Source organism: Ctenopharyngodon idella, chromosome 20, assembly GCF_019924925.1.
Source record: "Ctenopharyngodon idella isolate HZGC_01 chromosome 20, HZGC01, whole genome shotgun sequence".
NCBI classification, from domain to species: Eukaryota; Metazoa; Chordata; class Actinopteri; order Cypriniformes; family Xenocyprididae; genus Ctenopharyngodon; species Ctenopharyngodon idella.
The window spans coordinates 3,990,909-4,012,661 of NC_067239.1; the positions used below are offsets into that span (position 1 = coordinate 3,990,909).

At 37.4% G+C, this 21,753-nt stretch overlaps 1 long non-coding RNA gene across 1 annotated transcript in view; it reads right to left on the reverse strand.

Annotated features, from left to right (window-relative positions):
- LOC127502965 (uncharacterized) overlaps positions 1-21,503 on the reverse strand; it is a 54,271-nt gene extending 32,768 nt beyond the window's left edge. The window contains exon 1 of the long non-coding RNA XR_007926973.1: positions 21,377-21,503. This is a non-coding gene — a long non-coding RNA (uncharacterized LOC127502965). The remainder of the gene's footprint in view (positions 1-21,376) is intronic.
- Positions 21,504-21,753: the final 250 nt, after the last annotated feature.

Here is a 21,753-nt window from a genome sequence, read left to right on the forward strand (position 1 = left end):
AACTTAATAAAAAGAGATTAATATTTTGTAATTCTAAAGTTTCTAACTGCATAACCAGACTTTGATATGAGATTGTGCTTTTAGTATTTTTTTTTTTCTCAATTATTTTTATTTAAAAAAAAATATTTATTAACCAACCCCTTGATATATGACACAGTTACCCCTAGTTTTTTATGTGGGGAAAGTTGTGCCACTGGACAACTTTTTAAAATTATTTTAGAAGTCACATTTCTATGGCTCTATGGATCCATTCTTATCATTTTAGTTGATAACAGAATTGACTGAAATATATTTAGTTATATTAGTTTTATTGGTAACACTTTACAATAAGGTTTCATTAGTTAACTGCATTGGTTAACATGAACTAACAATGAACAATTCTTCTACTGCATTTATTAATCTTAGTCAATGTTAATTTCAACATTTACAAATACATTTTATTAAAATGAAAAGTTGTATCTGATAACATTAGTTAATGCACTGTGAAGAAACTAAGGAAAATGAACACTGTAAAATGTAAATAGTTGAGTTTACTTAGAAAACCTGTGGAAACTAACTGCCTCAAATTAAGCAAGTAAATTAGCTCATCATTTTTGAGTTGATAAACCTTACAACACTTAGTAGAGGTAACTAGAGGTTACTTAGAAAACTTGAGTACTGGTAACTCATATGTTGAGTACTTAGTTCAGTCAACAAGCAAACAAAACAAAACATTTTTTTTTTTTTTTTTAACAAGCTTGTTTATGTTACTAGACAAATATGCCTTAAATTATTAAAATATTGCCTGAATTTTCTCAAGTATGTTTTACTCAAAGTTGTTAGTGGTTAACACAAAGACATACAAAAGAGTGTTGGGACAACAATGGACCTTGCATTTATTTGTGTTTAAGACAAGCAAACACTGATCACCATAATGGTGATACGAACTTCTGTAGATGTATGACAGACATAAAGTCAAACTGGTTTGTAATAAGTCAAGCTGGTAATGCTGTTTTGGGGTTGTTTAATCATCCTCTGCTGAGATCTTGAGAAATCTGTTAGTGCTTATTGTTATGTTCTCTTGTTGGGATTTAAAGGGTTTCTGTTGAGTTTTGTGAAGATACCATTGTGCTGAAGAGTAGAGCCTGCTTCAGTCCAGGAAAAGACCAAGAATCTGATGCTGCATGTTGCTTTATTTAAAGGCAGTCACTGTGTTGCAGTGATGTCTATTAGCTAATTAGTTAAGTTTATATTTTTAGCTTTATTTATTTTTAATTAATTCAGTTACATTTTAGATACAAAAAGTATTTGAACAGTATTTGCAATTTAATAAATACAAATAAATGCACGGTCCATTGTTGTCCCGACACTCTTTTGTATGTCTCTGTGTTAACAACTTACAACTTTGAGTAAAACATCTGTGAGAAATGTAAGGCAATTAGTTTCGACATATTTGTCTAGTAATGTTAACAAACAAGCTTGTTAAGAAAACGATTTTGAGGTTAGTGTTTTTAAATCTTTAAGTTGACTGAACTAAGTACTCAATTGAGTTACCAAAAATGTTTTTTAAGTAACTTCTAGTTACCTCTATTAAGTGTAGTAAGTTTTATCAACTTAAAAACGAGCTAATTTACTTGCTAAATTTGAGGCAATGAGTTTTTCTAATTACATTTTACAGTGAAAGCTGTAAAAAATATATTGCTCATTGATGTAAGTTAATGCATTAACTAATGTTAATGTTAACAAATGAGACCCTATTGTAGTGTTACTGTTTTACCTTTATCTCATTTTTCCTTGCTAAGAAGAGAAGTAAAAAGTGGCACATCTTACCCCACTCTACCATACTATATTCATTAACATGGTCCGCCAGCGTGCTTATAAGAATATGTGTATGGTACATGTTTGAAAAACCGCAGTAGTATTGGTAATGCTGCATTGTGACAATTATTTCACCCCATATATGCCCATCAGTCTGTTTTGTGGTATGATGTTGTGTTACTGTCCTGATGATTATGAATATGGTAAATCGGTTTTCATTGACACCCGCAGATGGACACCTGCAGAGAGGAGTGATGAATGCTTTCTAAAAGAGCCCTGTGTGGATCAGTGTTTATTTTTGCAGAAGATTCTGACCCCCTCTATGGTCCTACGATGACAGAATTCTCTCTGAACGTCCCCGCTGAGACAGCACACCTTTAACTCTTCCTCGTTCTGCTTGACGTTACTGTTGGCTTAAATGACAGAGTGAAAAATGAAGCCAGCCTTCAGGGATCTGCTTCACGATCACCCTGAAACACACACACTTACATCAGGAACTCTGGCTGTACTCCAACCCCTTATGTCACCTTTGGACAAATGATCACAGCACCAGGGGACCCACTTCATTGTGCGGATTCAGATCTGGCTTTTGTTAGTGCAGAGGCCCCCGTTGCCAAAGGACTCGCTATGATACAGAATAAATCACCTCAGAAGGCAGGATTTTACAAGCCTCAGTGAAGTGCTCCATTAAAGTCGTGCTCTGTTCAAATGTACACCCCTTAAAATGATTTTAGTGTCTGTTTAATGGCTAATTACATTTCAGTAATAAACATGCCAAATGATATAAAACATTCCCAATTAAATTTTGTATTTTAGACAGCTGATAAAGACATGATGTGCAAATCTTAAAGGGATAGTTCACCTAAAAATGAAGATTTTTACTCACACTCATGTCGTTCTAACAATACTTTCGTTCATCTTCAAAAAACAAATGAAGATATTTTTAACCTATCCTGAAAGATTTCTGTCCCTCCATCAAAAGTCCATTCCACCAAAAAGACATCATTAAAGTAAGAAAGACATCATTAAAGTAATCCATTTGAATTGAGTGGTTTTAAAGAGGACATTTTACAAAGTCATGATTTAGGTTTCATGCATGAATGTTCAAAAAATACATTATTTTACATTAAAAATACAGCACCTCCCTTCCAAGTCTGTCAGTAACACTCTGTTTAGTTCCCGTCTCTATGAAGCCCCTCTTTCCGAAAAGCTCAATGTGCTCTGATTGGTTGGCTGGACCAGTGTGTTGCGATTGGTCAACTGCTACGAGTGTGTTTTGGAAATGTCACGCCCCTTACCATGACCGTGAGTTTCAGCACACTAATAACTAAATAAACCAGGCCTCGCCTCTTTTTTTTGTGTATGCCTTGGGCAGGAATTATTTAAATGAGGAATACTGTAACGTGTTCGTTCCCGGAAGAAAATTCACGACTACGATCAAGGCGTTTCAAGGGGGTTCAGGGACGGCTAAACAAACAGCGCCTGGGCACGGTACGAAGCAATCACATTAGTCAAACTAACTGGGCTTTGGGGATCAAACGCGCTCTGGCATGGTTCAGAGCACCTAGTGTGAGTACACCCTAAGTTTACTGAAGAGACACGATTGCTGCATGATGAAAAGATTTAAATTAGGCTTTTATTCATATGAACATTGATCATTGCACATACATAGAGCACATCAAATATGGTAAACAGAAGCTCAAGCAGTCTGCTTGATGTGCGAGAAACAATGAAGTTTGGTCTTGTGTGTATGGATATGTACCATTATGGATTTATTTTATGATCTCTTTATGAAGTTTTTGAAGCGTCAAGGTTTTGGTTGTGTGAACTTTCAATAGAGGGACAGAAATGCCTTAGCCTTCATTAAAAATATCCTTATTTATGTTTTGAAGAAGAACAATAGTCTTTGGGTTTGGAACAACATGAGCGTGAGAAAATGATGACAGAATTTCCATGCTTTGGATGAACTGTCTTTAAGATTTACATGCTTTCATTTAAATCAAACAGACACACTTGATTAAATGTGTAGTTACTGGAATACACTATTTGCTTTGTACAAAAACATATGATTTTTAGGGGGGGAAATAAGAGTAAGAATGAAAGTCTACCCCTAAACTTATTCAGCAGTGGGATCATATGCAAAAGTACAATTCACGATTAATTCGCCAAAATGTAATATAGTTACGAACTGCCTTGAGAATGTGTTGTGATCAACATTTATGAAGAGTGAAAAAGAATAAATATAGATAACAGATGATTGATAAAAGCATTTGAAATGATTCAAACTCAGTGGCTCAAGCCCTTTTAAGTGTAACATGAATCATGACTTTCCAATCAGCACAGAAAGAATGACTTTAAGTATTGTAAATCACGTTTTCTGCATCTGCACTGTCGGATACTGAGTTCAGAGCCAGATTTAGCACATTCCCTAGAAAAATGGATTAAGCCATTACAAAAAAAAAAAAATTGGCTCGAGGAGTTGTTTTACTCCCCAGCGTCTCATCACTCCAGCTCAACAGGGGATTAGGCCTTCTGCAGCCCTCTGGATGGGGTCTCTTTAATCAACAACTCTTCTTTTAATAAAAGACATCATGGCATTCACACAGAGGCAGTGTTCTTTTGCAAACAATTTGAGCAGCATCATGGTTTTAACTGTAACAGTAAATTGTGTAATTGTTGTAAGATTCCCAAATCCACCAACAGTTCATCCTCCCTAACTTTCCTGGCTGTGTAACTTTTTTATTGTTCTAGGTTTTATTTCACATCTTTAACTGGATTAAATTGTCTCCTGGTAGTGGTGTAAACCTCAAAATGGCCAGCGTTCCATTCCTGCTGTCAGTATCACAGACACTTCCAGGAAGCTCGGCTTGTAAATCGCCCCATGGCCTGTCTGAGACCACCTGAGTCATTTGAGCTGCACAACATCCCAGCATTTCACGTATTCACTCTCTAAAAGCTCCAAGACCACGTCAGATGAATCCACGCTGCTTCGCTTTTGTCTGTTTATTTGAGTTTACAGGCTCTTTTGTTTGGCTGCTGTTTAAGGGGGTTTTACAGCATGATACGAATAACTGTGTTATTCGTGTTAAATCAGTCTTTAGAGAGTGACAGAACAAAAGATCTTTTACTGTATTACGTGATAATGTGGAATGTTAAAGTTCTTCACAGTTTGATTCCTCCAGAAAGTATGTCATCTGATTTTTATGGTGACTTCAGTATTCACGAACACTATCAAACAGCAAATGCCTCCAATGTCCAATCATAAAAAATATTTAAGTGTTATACACTGTGGTATACATGTCAGTATCTCCCATTAGGCCACAACTGCCCACATTTAATGTATTAAATTCTCTAAAAGCTTCAAGACCACATCAGACCAGTCTGGTGAATCCAACAGACCAAAGACTTGAGTATACTTTCATGTAAGTGAATTACTGAATGTTCTTAGTTTTTGGGGAACATTACTTTTAAAAGTGATGCATTACAATATTGAGTTACTTTTTATAAAAAGTACTGAATTACATTACGTATTAGGCACATTAAGTATGTACATTAAGTTTTTTTCCTCAATGTCGACTGATTAAACGAATTTGCCTACTTCCCTACTACTGTAGTACACAAAGCATGTATGTCAGATGAGTAGTATGTCTGAATACATATTCATAAAAAGGTAGGCGAAAAATATTGGAAAACATTCCACTTTCCACCAGATTCTAAAGTGCATATGCGATGGACAATTTACTATCCCACGAAGGCCATGGGAGTGTCGGCAATGTCGAATGACATGATCCTTCAGAAACCATTCTAATAATATGCTGATTTGGTGCTCAAGAAACATGTCTTATGATTATGTTGAAAACAGTTGCTACTTAATATTTTTGTGCAAACCATGATCTTTTTTTTTTCTTTGATGAATAGAAAGGTCAAAAGAACAGCTTCTGGCAAGATTCTGAAGTGATGGATGACGCTGCACGAGAGGATTTGTGAATGACAGTGAAGTGATGTAACTGACGCTGGTAGGTCACAAAATCAGTATCTACTCAAGAGTATGCGATTTCAGACTTTTTACACCTGGTATTAAGATGCATTTTGGTCGATCGAATCCCAAGTGGACGACACTAACTTTTGACCACTTCCATTAATAGTCGAAAATGCATTCAACTGGATTGCTTTTGTACTGTAAACGCTCATGTGGTCGAATGTGTTCAAACAGCCACAAAAGACCACCTACTCTCCGCCTAATAACCTAATGCGTAAACATTATGGGAAGCGCACTAGTCAGATGGGATTTAAACATTGTCGCCTGAAGACCCAAGTTTGGTTTGAAGATGAAAAACGTACCAAGCACAATGTTCTCTCACCATTCCTGATTCTTAACACACACTCACAGCGTTCAGCCAGTCTTGCGGCTGACAGAGCAGAAACGAAAGCTGCTCTCTTTATGTTTTTGTCTCCGTGTTCATGTTCACATGTAAATTGCTTGAGCTTATTTTGTCCATTAGATTGAAAGATCTGAAAAAGCCCATACATTTTTCTGCCCATAGGCATTCCCATCAAAGAAACCAGACAGAAGTGGTTGAAAGTGGACAAAAGAGACGGATTAAAACACCAGGTGTAAACAGGTATATGTCTCCCTCGTCTACTTGTGATCCGATCGACCAAAACACATCTTAATACCAGGTGTACACAGGGCCTTAGTGTATTGGAACATGGTGGTCATTAGCTGGTAGATCTTCATAGACCAGCAACAAACTAGCTAAAGCATGTCAGCTTAAGGTCAACCAGCTAATGACAAGCTTGGATTGGATAATGACCACCTTAAACTTATCTAGAAACCAGCTACCTGTATCAAAATATAGCTATTAGCTTAAGCTTAGTATGAAATAATAAATATTGTACTTTGTATGAGAAATAAAACAAACTTTTTTCACATAAAGCTATCGTATGACTTTGGAATTTATTGTAAGTTATATCAGTTCACTGTTGGTGCTGAGTTTCACTCATAATCATTAGTAATGATGATTATTTCAATCAGACGTAATTTATACCACATATACTCTGGGCTGTGTATATGGTGCTGCCAAATTATTTGACATTTCTTAGTCAGAACATCCTGTTTTTTTTCTTTTTTCTTCTCCCCTCTCATTTCCTCTCGTGTTCTTACTCCTACTGTTCATTTAAAAAACTCATTTTTGTCCCTGGAGATTGTCTAGTCAGTCTTTCCATTCTGCAACATCTCTTCTATACAAAACCACTCTGTCTTGTCAGAAACAGAGAGCACAAATAGGGTGTGATAGAGATGATACAAGCCACACATTATTCAGGCTTAAGTGCCTGACCTCTGAACTGCAGCCGTTTGGGTACTCAAGGGCCACTGCCAAATGAGGACAGGAAGAAGGGAGTAAGTAGGATGAGAGGAGAGAGATAGAGGATGCTTTGTGCACTCTAACAAAAGTTGCTTTCTTTTTCAACTCAATTTAGTGTTGTCTCACTTGACCTTTTTAGAAATAAGTCTATTTTAGACTACATCCTGGAAAACACACTGTCGTCTCTGTACCAAATCCTCAGGAGACCCTTCACATGGATAATGATTATCAATCTCATCTTTCTGCTGCAAGGCTCATTCACAGAAAATTATTTGTGTGTTGCCATTACTTTGTGCTGTTATAATTAGCAAGAAAAGTGACATTAGATTATTTGATAATTTATACAAGCCAACACAGTGAACAAGTGAATGGACGGAAAGAACAATAGATAGATAAATAGACAGACAGTTAGATAGATGATGATGGATGGATGGATGGAAAGAACAGTGGATGGATGGATGGATGGATGGATGGATGGATGGAAGGATGGAAATAACAGTGGATGGATGGAAAGAACAGTGGATGGATGGATGGATGGAAAGAACAGTGGATGGGAGGATGGATGGATGAATGAAAAGAACGATGGATGGATGGATGGATGGATGGATGGATGGAAAGAACAGTGGATGGATGAATGAATGGAAAGAACAGTGGATGGATGGATGGATGGATGGATGGATGGATGGATGGATGGATGGAAAGAACAGTGGATGGATGGATGGATGGATGGATGGATAGATAGTATGAAAGAAAGAAAGAACAATAGATAGGTAGATGGATAGATGGATGGATGGAAAGAACGTAGATAGAAAGAAAAAAATAGAAGGAGAACAGTGGATGGATGGATGGATGGATAGATGCAAAGAACAGTGGATGGATGGAAACAACAATGGTTGAATGGAAAGAACAGTGGATAGATAGATAGATAGATAGATAGATAGATAGATAGATAGATAGATAGATAGATAGAACAGTGGATGGATGGATGATGGATGGATGGATGGATGGAAAGAACAGTGGATGATAGATAGATAGATAGATAGATAGATAGATAGATAGATAGATAGATAGATAGAACAGTGGATGGATGAAGGATGGAAGGATGGATGGATGGATGGATGGATGGATGGATGGAAAGAACAGTGGATGATAGATAGATAGATAGATAGATAGATAGATAGATAGATAGATAGATAGATAGATAGAACAGTGGATGGATGGAAGGATGGATGATGGATGGATGGATGGAAAGAACAGTGGATGATAGATAGATAGATAGATAGATAGATAGATAGATAGATAGATAGATAGATAGATAGAACAGTGGATGGATGAAGGATGGAAGGATGGATGGAAAGAACAGTGGATGATAGATAGATAGATAGATAGATAGATAGATAGATAGATAGATAGATAGATAGATAGAACAGTGGATGGATGGGTGGATGGATGGATGGATGGATGGATGGAAAGAACAGTGGATGATAGATAGATAGATAGATAGATAGATAGATAGATAGATAGATAGATAGATAGATAGATAGAACAGTGGATGGATGAAGGATGGAAGGATGGATGGAAAGAACAGTGGATGATAGATAGATAGATAGATAGATAGATAGATAGATAGATAGATAGATAGATAGATAGATAGATAGATAGATAGATAGATAGATAGATAGATAGATAGAACAGTGGATGGATGGGTGGATGGATGGATGGATGGATGGATGGAAAGAACAGTGGATGATAGATAGATAGATAGATAGATAGATAGATAGATAGATAGATAGATAGATAGATAGATAGATAGATAGATAGATAGAACAGTGGATGGATGAAGGATGGAAGGATGGATGGAAAGAACAGTGGATGATAGATAGATAGATAGATAGATAGATAGATAGATAGATAGATAGATAGATAGATAGATAGATAGATAGAACAGTGGATGGATGAAGGATGGAAGGATGGATGGAAAGAACAGTGGATGATAGATAGATAGATAGATAGATAGATAGATAGATAGATAGATAGATAGATAGATAGATAGATAGATAGAACAGTGGATGGATGGGTGGATGGATGGATGGATGGATGGATGGAAAGAACAGTGGATGATAGATAGATAGATAGATAGATAGATAGATAGATAGATAGATAGATAGATAGATAGATAGATAGATAGAACAGTGGATGGATGGGTGGATGGATGGATGGATGGAAAGAACAGTGGATGATAGATAGATAGATAGATAGATAGATAGATAGATAGATAGATAGATAGATAGATAGATAGATAGATAGATAGATAGATAGAACAGTGGATGGATGGGTGGATGGATGGATGGATGGAAAGAACAGTGGATGATAGATAGATAGATAGATAGATAGATAGATAGATAGATAGATAGATAGATAGATAGATAGATAGATAGATAGATAGAACAGTGGATGGATGGATGGATGGATGGATGGATGGATGGAAAGAACAGTGGATGATAGATAGATAGATAGATAGATAGATAGATAGATAGATAGATAGATAGATAGATAGATAGATAGATAGAACAGTGGATGGATGAAGGATGGAAGGATGGATGGAAAGAACAGTGGATGATAGATAGATAGATAGATAGATAGATAGATAGATAGATAGATAGATAGATAGATAGATAGATAGATAGATAGATAGAACAGTGGATGGATGGGTGGATGGATGGATGGATGGATGGATGGATGGAAAGAACAGTGGATGATAGATAGATAGATAGATAGATAGATAGATAGATAGATAGATAGATAGATAGATAGATAGATAGATAGATAGAACAGTGGATGGATGAAGGATGGAAGGATGGATGGAAAGAACAGTGGATGATAGATAGATAGATAGATAGATAGATAGATAGATAGATAGATAGATAGATAGATAGATAGATAGATAGAACAGTGGATGGATGGGTGGATGGATGGATGGATGGATGGATGGAAAGAACAGTGGATGATAGATAGATAGATAGATAGATAGATAGATAGATAGATAGATAGATAGATAGATAGATAGATAGATAGATAGATAGAACAGTGGATGGATGGGTGGATGGATGGATGGATGGAAAGAACAGTGGATGATAGATAGATAGATAGATAGATAGATAGATAGATAGATAGATAGATAGATAGATAGATAGATAGATAGATAGAACAGTGGATGGATGGGTGGATGGATGGATGGATGGAAAGAACAGTGGATGATAGATAGATAGATAGATAGATAGATAGATAGATAGATAGATAGATAGAACAGTGGATGGATGGGTGGATGGATGGAAAGAACAGTGGATGATAGATAGATAGATAGATAGATAGATAGATAGATAGATAGATAGATAGATAGATAGATAGATAGATAGATAGATAGAACAGTGGATGGATGAAGGATGGATGGATGGATGGAAAGAACAGTGGATGATAGATAGATAGATAGATAGATAGATAGATAGATAGATAGATAGATAGATAGATAGATAGATAGATAGATAGATAGATAGATAGAACAGTGGATGGATGAAGGATGGAAGGATGGATGGATGGATGGATGGATGGATGGAAAGAACAGTGGATGGATGGATGGATGGATGGATGGTGTAAGGATGGAAAGAACAGTGGATAGATAGATAGATAGATAGATAGATAGATAGATAGATAGATAGATAGAACAGTGGATGGATGAAGGATGGATGGATGGATGGATGAAAGAACGTAGATAGAAAGAAAAAAATAGAAGGAGAACAGTGGATGGATGGATGGATGGATGGATGCAAAGAACAGTGGATGGATGGAAACAACAATGGTTGAATGGAAAGAACAGTGGATAGATAGATAGATAGATAGATAGATAGATAGATAGATAGATAGATAGAACAGTGGATGGATGAAGGATGGAAGGATGGATGGATGGATGGATGGATGGATGGATGGATGGATGGAAAGAACAGTGGATGGATGGATGGATGGTGTAAGGATGAAAAGAACAGTGGATAGATAGATAGATAGATAGATAGATAGATAGATAGATAGATAGATAGATAGATAGATAGATAGAACGAACAGTGGATGATGGATGGATGGATGGAAAGAACAGTGGATAGATAGATAGATAGATAGAACAGTGGATGGATGAAGGATGGAAGGATGGATGGATGGATGGATGGATGGATGGAAAGAACAGTGGATGGATGGATGGTGTAAGGATGGAAAGAACAGTGGATAGATAGATAGATAGATAGATAGATAGATAGATAGATAGATAGATAGAACAGTGGATGGATGAAGGATGGATGGATGGATGGAAAGAACAGTGGATGGATGGATGGATGGATTAATGGATAGATATAGATAGTATGAAAGAAAGAAAGAAAGAAAGAACAATAGATGGATGGATGGAAAGAACGATAGATAGAAAAAAATAGATAGAAGGAGAACAGTGGATGGATGGATGGAAGGATGGATGGAAAGAACAGTGGATGGATGGAAACAACAATGGTTGAATGGAAAGAACAGTGGATGGATGGATGGATGGATGGATGGAAAGAACACTGGATGGATGGATGGATGGATGGAAAGAAAGAAAGAAAGAAAGAAAGATGGATAGATGGATAGATGGATGGATGGATGGATGGAAAGAACGATAGATTCAAGTAAAGTATTGTAGAATCAAACATACTACGATTTCACTATGTTCTGGGAATGAGTGATATAACATGCTGGAACATCAGGAAGTGCATCTGAAATGTTAAGCAACATATTCCACAGTTCAAGACTTTCGCCTGAAGGAAAGTGAATCAAAATGAATCATTAGCTCAGAGATTCCCATGCCTCTTACTTCACATTCAGAATTCCAAAGTGATGACATGCACAATAGCTCAGTCTGTTAGAAAACAGAACGATTGGACACGCTGCTCAGTTTGAATCGGCTGCGGCAGGAAGCATTACTCAGAGAAATTATGTGACTCTGTCTGTCATCATGACTTCCTACATTCTTCCGCAAGCGCTAAAAGATATAAAGCATGAGCCTTTTTAAAGAAACAAAAATACGCATTTTGATCAGAACACTGAATCAAGGTCTGCAGTGACAAATTGAAACTGTCATGAGCATCTCATCAGAAAAAAATCCTATGAATATGATAATAATTCAGTGATAATAACAAAAGTACCATGGCATTATCAACTGATACCCCTGTACCATTTTAAGAGCAAGATTAACTTTATAATACTTCAAAACGAAAGCTACTTGCGCAAGTTCTGACTTGCATCATCAAATCATTCAGTGTTATAAAACAAGCTTGAACATTTATATTTCACAACAGCATTTACCTGTCTGACTGTTTCTTCATTAGCTTTTGCTTCTTTGTGGGAATAGTGGAAATTTTCTGAAACTTACTTAATTTAATAATAAATAAACGTTTAAATGTTTTAGATGCATTTAAATCTAATACATCAAGCCTTCTTTAGTATTCCAGTCGTCACATGCCACTAATGATGTTACGGACGGTGACCGGATCACTTGACCAATCGTCTCTCATTTACACTCCACATCCTAAGCTTCTGTACAGCCTATCCAATGTCAGTGTCAAAGGTCATGACCCAGTCACTGCGGCAACAGCAAGATTTACAGCAGCGCACCAGTTTCCTGTTTGCACAGAGGTCTGTGCCAGCCAAACCAAAACAGCCCCTGCTAGGAGCGATGGTTTAGTCTTACAGGGGACAGAGACAAAGAGGCTCAGGTACGATCATCATGCTCTAGGCCTCTTTTTCATCCCTTTTTCCAGCCAAGAAAAGTATTATGATTATAGTGAACTCAGAGAGCTGAGGAACTCTGATACTGCTACTGAAAACAAAAGCATGCTTTTCATTTGTACACCATGACCATGCTTTTGGGATCCACAACTGCATTTAAAAATATGGTTACACGTTATTTTAATGGTCCCTTTTACACATTCTATTTACTATAAGTAAGGTTGCACCTACAGTAGCAGACATGTAGGTGTAATGTTAACTCTCAGTGCTAGTAGACTGGTAGGGTTAGGGTTAGAAAAAGTTAACATGTACTTGCAAAGTTACTTATAGTCAGTAGAATGTCTGTCTACTGTGCGTATGTATATATATATATATATATATATATATATAAAAAAGATGCACCGATAGCCGATTATTCAGAATGATATCGGCCAATACCGATAGTTTGGTTTTTCTTAAGGAAAAAAAAAAAAATCTCTCCCAAATAATGTTGCAAACTATACAGGGAACCCTCTCATTTGGTACACTACAATATTAGAGGTTACAATTAACAGCAGAGGTATTATATTCAGCTGCTGTTTATTTTCAGATAATTACACTCAAATAAAAACTGAAATATATAAAACTTAGTATCATATAAGGTAGCACTTGTCTTCATGGCAAATTTGCACAAACATGTAATTAACAGTAAATAAGCTCCTCTCTAGTGTGTTTTTATATGTAGATAGCTAAGGAACTGTGAACATTGGAAAACATTCCTGAGGTAAACGTGACATGATGTGACATATTGTTCACAAACTGTTTTATTGACGTCTTTCCGCGATTGAAACACAAATAAAGTGATTACGTGAGACATGATTGTGGTAAGTTGTACAATATATTTCAACATACCTTTGATGTTCATTCATGTTTTTCGAGATGTAACTTGTATTGAAGAAGAAGAAAAGACTCGCGCTCCGCGCTGCCGCCTGAACTGAAGCATTACAGCGATCTGACACGTCACATTTAAAAGCGTCAAAACGCCATTTATTGTTTGAGTTTCATGATAAAATATACAACATTTGAAAACTTAAACTTTAATTCTTGTCAGAAGTAATAAAGCACAAATCTTTTTGCGATTATTGGATGGGAGGTGCTACAAATAATATTTGATGTAGGGAAAAAAAAAACGCAGACCTGGCAACCCTGGCTTGAACTACGGGTGCTTCATAGGGTCAAAAAGAGCCTGCTTTAACGTCACTTTAAGTTTAAACAATCGGCCGATGGCCGATAGTGATAATAATAGCTTTTATCAGCCGATACCGATTGTTAGCCGATACATCGGTGCATCTCTCTCTCTCTCTCTCTCTCTCTATATATATATATATATATATACCCACACCTGCCTAGACTACATTACTGCATAAACTTCATATACAAGATATGACCGCTCTGTAGATGGTGTTTTAGATATATATAGTTGCCGCGGTGTCTATTATTATGATTTCAGGAGTGAGCCATGTTCCGTAAACACATGGAATGATAGTTTAGGGGATTCACTCCCATAATTAAATGCGGTTGTCACTCCTGAAACTTTACAGTGTGAACGTGGCCTATAGAGTCTGACACACACTCATGAGGGTCTACAGGGGTCCTCATTATGATTTCATTTTCAATAGTAATAAGCTGTATGTACACCTATCAGGCATAATATTATGAGCACTGACAGGTGAAGTGAATAACACTGATTATCTCTTCATCACAGCACCTGTTAGTGGGTGGGATATATTAGGCAGCAAGTGAACATTTTGTCCTTAAAGTTGATGTGTTAGGAGCAGGAAAAATGGGCAAGCATAAGGATTTGAGCGAGTTTGACAAGGGTCAAATTGTGATGGCTAGATGACTGTGTCAGAGCATCTCCAAAACTGCAGCTCTTGTGGGGTGTTCCCGGTCTGCAGTGGTCAGTATCTATTGAAAGCGGTCCAAGGAAGGAACAGTGGTGAACCGGCGACAAGGTCATGGGCGGCCAGGGCTCATTGATGCACGTGGGGAGCGAAGGCTGGCCCGTGTGGTCCGATCCAACAGACGAGCTACTGTAGCTCAAATTGCTCAAGAAGTTAATGCTGGTTCTGATAGAAAGGTGTCAGAATACACAGTGCATCGCACAGTGCATCTATGGGGCTGCATAGCCGCAGACCAGTCAGGGTGCCCATGCTGACCCCTGTCCACTGCCGAAAGCACCAACAGTGGGCACGTGAGCATCAGAACTGGACCACGGAGCAATGGAAGAAGGTGGCCTGGTCTGATGAATCACGTTTTCTTTTACGTCACGTGGATGGCTGGGTGCGTGTGCGCCGCTTACCTGGGGAACACATGGCACCAGGATGCATTATGGGAAGAAGGCAAACCGGCGGAGGCACCACCTACATAAGCATTGTTGCAGACCACTATTTCATGGAAACAGGTATTCCCTGGTGGCTGTGGCCTCTTTCAGCAGGATAATGCGCCCTGCCACAAAGCAAAAATGGTTCAGGAATGGTTTGAGGAGCACAACAACGAGTTTGAGGTGTTGACTTGGCCTCCAAATTCCCCAGATCTCAATCCAATCGAGTATCTGTGGGATGTGCTGAACAAACAAGTCTGATCCATGGAGGACCCACCTCACAACTTACAGGACTTTAAGGATCTGCTGCTAACATCTTGGTGCCAGATACTACAGCACACCTTCAGGGGTCTAGTGGAGTCCATGCCCCGACGGGTCAGGGCTGTTTTGGCAGCAAAAGGGGGACCAACACAATATTAGGAAGGTGGTCATAATGTTATGTCTGATCGGTGTAGCTACAGTATACGTTATCCACGTGAAGTATTGCTGCTACTCACTTAAACTCCATAAAAATCAATACAGAAATGCCACACACACACACACACACACACACACACACACACACATACATGTATATGTGGTTTACGGGGACTCTCCATAGCATAATGGTTTTTATACTGTACAAACTGTACATTCTATCCCCCTACACTACCCCTACCCCTAAACATACCCATCACAGGAAACTGTCTGCATTTTTTGAATTTCAAAAAACACCATTTAGTATGTTTTTTAAGCCATTTGGTTTACAAGGACACAGGAAGTGTCCTCATAAACCATGTTTACGTTGTAATACCCATGTCATTATACACATTTGTGTCCTCATAAGAACACACATACACACACGCACACATACACACAGGCACACATACACACTCTGAACTCCCCAGGCCGTAGTCAATCAGCAGGCCTTCCTGTTTTTTAAAGGAACCCAGAGGAACCTCTGCTCATCGTTTGGCTGTCTGCCCTGATATCATCAATGTCTCATATCCTCTGAGCATTCGCATTCAACACAAACACACACACACACACACACACGTGTTGGGTTTTCATATTTTATGGAGACTTTCCACAGACATAATGATTTTTTTACTCTACAAACTGTATATTCTATCCCCTAAACCTAAACCTACCCATCACAGAAAACTTTCTGCATTTTTAGATTTTCAAAAACATAATTATGATTTAAAAGCTGTTTCCCTCATGGGGACCAAAAATGTCCCCACAAGGTCAAGGATTTCGGATATTGCCATCTTTGTGGTGACATTTTGTCCCCTTAACTTAGGGTTTACGTTAACACCCCCCCCCCCCCCTCCCCTCCCCTCCCCCTTAACACACACACACACACACACACACACACACACACACACACACACACACACACACACACAAAGCCGCCCCAATTAAATAACGCTCAAAGCGGACAGCTGCAGCATGTTGTTTATTTCTCCTTTAGAGTTCTAATATTCTTTTCAAATGAATATATGATTGTAATTACCAGCATTTTGTTTTGATCAACCTCTGCTATGTGGAAAAGAAATTAAAATCAGAATGATGAAACATCAACAAACTTATATTGTAACAGAATGTAAAACAAATTACCAAGTTCAGTAATGCCAAAAAGAAAAACCACAACATCACTGAGTTGACATTTAGCTCTTTGGATAAGGCGAATTACTAAAGCCTAACTAATGGTAGTGAGCTTTGGAGATAAATCTCAATTCTTCATGGCTAGTGTATTTACAATGGCCCTAGAAGTACTTGGACGCTTAAGACACACTTTAAAATGTCTTTCATTAGATACAAAATATTTTTAGCATTTACTTTTGAAGAGATTTAGCACAAGCAGACTTTTTAAACAAAACATTTCACAAATGTTTGATAGGTTTTAAACTGTAAAACAATAGATATTCTGTTCAGTATCTGGACATAAGTGGAACATGTTCACAGTTAATGTGATGAACTACACCTGCTAGGACACCTGCATGAACTTGAGGTGAACTGACTTCATACCTCCACTAAAAAAAATGACACTGACACCAGTTAAAGTCAATGCAAAAATGTGAAGTTAGTTCTGAAAGCTCTTGCTACTTGGTTTGATGTTTAATGCAAAGACGTTCATGCATTTTTAAACATGACTTAAGCGTCCAAATATTTTTGGGGCCACCTTCTTGTATAAATATGTTTATAACGTACTGTATGTGCCATGTGTCAGACACTTCCATGTTTTTTTTTTTTTTTTTTTTTTTCTAAAGTCAGTAAATGAAAAACTTGGTTTCCTTCCTGTACTTTAGAGAAACTAGTAATTATGTCATTTCCAAAGGTGAAAGCTTATGCATACTACCATCTCAACCCTCATGGTGGAGTAAACCCTGTTCTGACAGCCCTCTTAGAGACAGGAAGCGCTGTCACGGACAGTCAGGAGTGAGCTGAAATTAGGGTTTTATTTACACTGTTCAGTGCAGCTGCAGGTCTCTTCAGCACCTTGTTGGGGTTGGACTGCATTGCTTTATTTTTCTGTTGATATAAAACTGTGTCTGTCATGTGTGTATGTGCTGTGCTTGCGTGTAATTTATCGCAGGTGTATGACTAAAACACATCAATGTACACTTCGCAGTTCTCCTTCATCAACCAAAACACACTCAACTCATCAGTGTGCAGAACTTTGCCCTTAATGTCTTACAGGTGTCTCACTTTGATACCTTGCTCACTAAAACATTTCCATATGGTGACTGAGCAGGAAGACTCCAGCTCATTCTAATTGTAAAACATCATTACACGCACGCACACACACACACACACACACACACACACACACACACACACACACACACACACACACACACACAGCTCACAACACTGCTGTCTGCCTGACGCATCTATACAAGGATTACGGCTTTCGTGTTCACAATATGATTCACGATTTTCCAGGAAAGCAGACTTTTCTTATTTGTCAAAAGAAGTCAACTTTGAAGAATTACTTTGATGAATGATCACAGCTAACAATTTTGTTGTAAAAACGTTTTCCTAGTGCTTTCATTAAGTTAAGAAAACGTTATTTGCATGAAGTTCTGGGAACGTTTAAAACGCTAACCTTTTTTAATGTTTTAAGATTAAGAGTTTGTGTCTTGATTGTACAAATATTTCATTTACATTTGTGTGAGAACAGTTGGTTTGGAACTTTGAGGTAACCTTTACAGAACTCAAGACAAAGAAAGTTACTTCGGTAGATGAATATTAGAAACCATTTGACATTACAAATAAAATTTACTGCAAATTTGATCAACTTGCAAACAAAACAATTTTAATAAAAAGCATGCAAAAAAAAAAAAGCAAAATCTTTTTTGGCCAAATGTAAACCTTAGTATTGTTGAAAGGAAATGCATTATATTCAAATACATGCAAATGCCACAAACACTCTTAATAATGAAATGTATTATAAATGTCATGATAGCAATATGTGCCTATACAGTATATGGCTTTATTGGAATTTATACAAGAGTTCTTTCTGGATCTCAAATCTGATTGGCTGAGAGCCCTGCGATATTCCCCCAGTATCAGCACTCGAACCGTTTGTATGTCATGGCTGTTGAGCAAATCCACCATGGTTTTTTTTTACAAATACTATTGTTGTTGTGTCAGGGAATGTAGTTTTTAGGCGAGAATGTAGTTATTTAGACCTCAAATATGTGACTCATATATAAACATAGCGACTATTTTACAATTTGTTTAGACGCTTTCACAGATGTGGGCTCCAGGCCGTCAGCGGCCATTCAGCGCTCATGTACCCGCAGAGAACAGCTTCATCTCTGCCAGTCCTTCGGGAATTTGCCGCTGGCTCTTATGTAGATAGTGGTTAAACATGATATATAATTCATTTTGGGTATATCAAAAAGGCAATCTTTGGTTTTATTAATCTATTACTTGTTCCAGATGCAAATCGATTTGGGTTAAGGGGAGAATTAAGTTTCAGAACTTTATATTTAGGCTATATTTAACATAAATCCTGTACTGGAGTTATGTTTTTGTACATTTGACTGAATTGTTTGCTTGTGTTTATTTCCTATTGTCTGATGGCTATTGTTAATTTAAATATTATTGTTCAATATTATTTTTTTTATAAATAATATGCCATATTTGGTATTGAGAAAGGGTCTTTTAGTGATTGTGATTTCGACTTCAATGAAAGTTACATTATTATAGCATTAGATGATGGGAAAGACTGTCTTTATGAGTGAGTCAGTAGCAAATTGAAAGGAACTGGTTGTTTTAGCGCGGTCATGGGAAATCTTTAAAAGGACAAAGACAAAGATATCACTTTCCTCAGTGGACATTCAAACTGATTTTTTATAATGGATATAATATTATGGACATCACCCTGAAGAATGAATGCTATATTAAATGCAGGTAATACTCTCGTTTAGTCGATCTCTCTCTCATAATTCCATAATACTCTAATGTACATAATACAATAAGCTTCAATGACTCAACGTTCCTTCGTTATTAGTTCTAAAGTGATGTTTTAGAATTAGTAACGAAGGCTTGGGCTCAACTGTTAAACTGTCAACTTGAGATTTGAATCCATGGCGGAAGGAAGTAGTTCTGCACAAAAGAGGGTTTTTAAAGACACTCTGTTGTTGTTTCTTATTTATTTACTAACTTGTGCCGTCGAACTGTTGTATAAATGCAATATCACATTCATAGCCATGTGATAGCTGTATATACAGGACTGGTATACAGCCTTATCACACGGCTACCAGTGTGATATTGCTTTTGTATAGACCATTTAATGTGCTACAGCAGGAAGTCAGGGACTACATTATGACACCATTACATAAAAAAGAATTGTGGTTCATTGAAACAAATTGTTCAAAAGAACTGATTCGCAATTCAATCTTCCCATCACTACTTTATTAAGTGAAGATATAAATGTTGCATATAGAGAAACAGCTTTAGTGCTACCATGTAAGATTAAAGAACGGGAAGAGGGTCTGGACTGTTTGATCTTACATGTGGCATGACTTTATCTAACTGTCTCCAAAAGACCGCCATTGTCACTGAAATATCCATTTTGTTGTTTGTGCAGCTGAAAGGTGTTGATGAGACCTCCGTGTTTTGCTTCTACTTGTTTTGATCACCGCTGGCAGTCTTGTACAAGATGTTCCTGAATATTACTAGACCATGTGTACACTGTGGTAAACAGCTGGGTCTTATGAATAGAAGATGCAGGGCTTTCCGGACCCGGCCCAATCAAATGACAGATTCATGGAGAGGAACTGAAATTATCAATTATAAAGGAGCACTGTGTGTACACTATGAGTATATATGTCAACAGACTGATCTAGAGTAGTAAAACTTCCCATAAATGCTATTTACATTATTCTCAGCTTTATTTTCATAGGATGTGCAATGGATCAACATCTGTGGTGAAATTAGAAACATAAATTATGCATCTAACTTAGGCTGTTAAAAAAAAAAAAAAAACGAGACCTGTCAGGGATGATGGATTTTAAGTACATATTTATCACACAATTGTTTTTGTAGCTGCTTGTGAAATTGAGCGTATTCAGGCAAAAACATGGACATAATCACGCAAGTAAGAAAAATAAACAAAGTTAAATCTGAAATCATTTTCAATTTTAAAATGCCAAATTATAAGTCTCACTCCCGGATTATAAACCTAAACAAAATATGCAATCTATCAGTGCAAGTTTTGTGTATATACAGTACTGCATGTGCTTTTTGGTGTGTTTGTTGTCCTGTTTTTTAAATCTAGTCTCTGGGTATTTCATTATAAAAACCAACACTGAACAGAGCGTTCTATCACATACTGTAGCAAACAAGATGCCAAAAATACATCTTAAATCTTTCCTCATACTATTATTGTTCATGTACTTTGCCCCAGTACCCCTTCACCTCCTTTAACTTTTCACCCTCGTCCTGCATCCACAGGAAACCCTTTGCACACTACCATTCATCATCCATAACCTCATACAACAATTTTCACAACCCAAAACACTGCATTCAAGTCTGATTCCAAACATTATCTCACCTGGCCAGCTCTCATACAATCAAAATAGCAGAACTGATCCCATTAGGTGTTCTTGGTTTGGGTCTGCTGCTTAGACCTCCATGAATGGGAGATTTCATTGACCTGTAGATAGTGACAGAGCAGTTGGTTTTCTCACAGGATGCTTCAGTCACTCTGTGGCTCTGTGGTTAAACCCTCAATACCACTAAGTGGAGGGTAGATGGTTAGAATTCTCAGCGTAACACCACGGATGTGGATGTCATGGCTGAATGATCTCATGTCTATGACCAATATGTCAAACTAAGTAAGGCAGCTTGTCTGGGGAGGCACAGCCTACCCAAAATTTTGAGGTGAAAATAGGAGAAGGAAGATTTAATGTTAATAAAATTCCCAGTTAT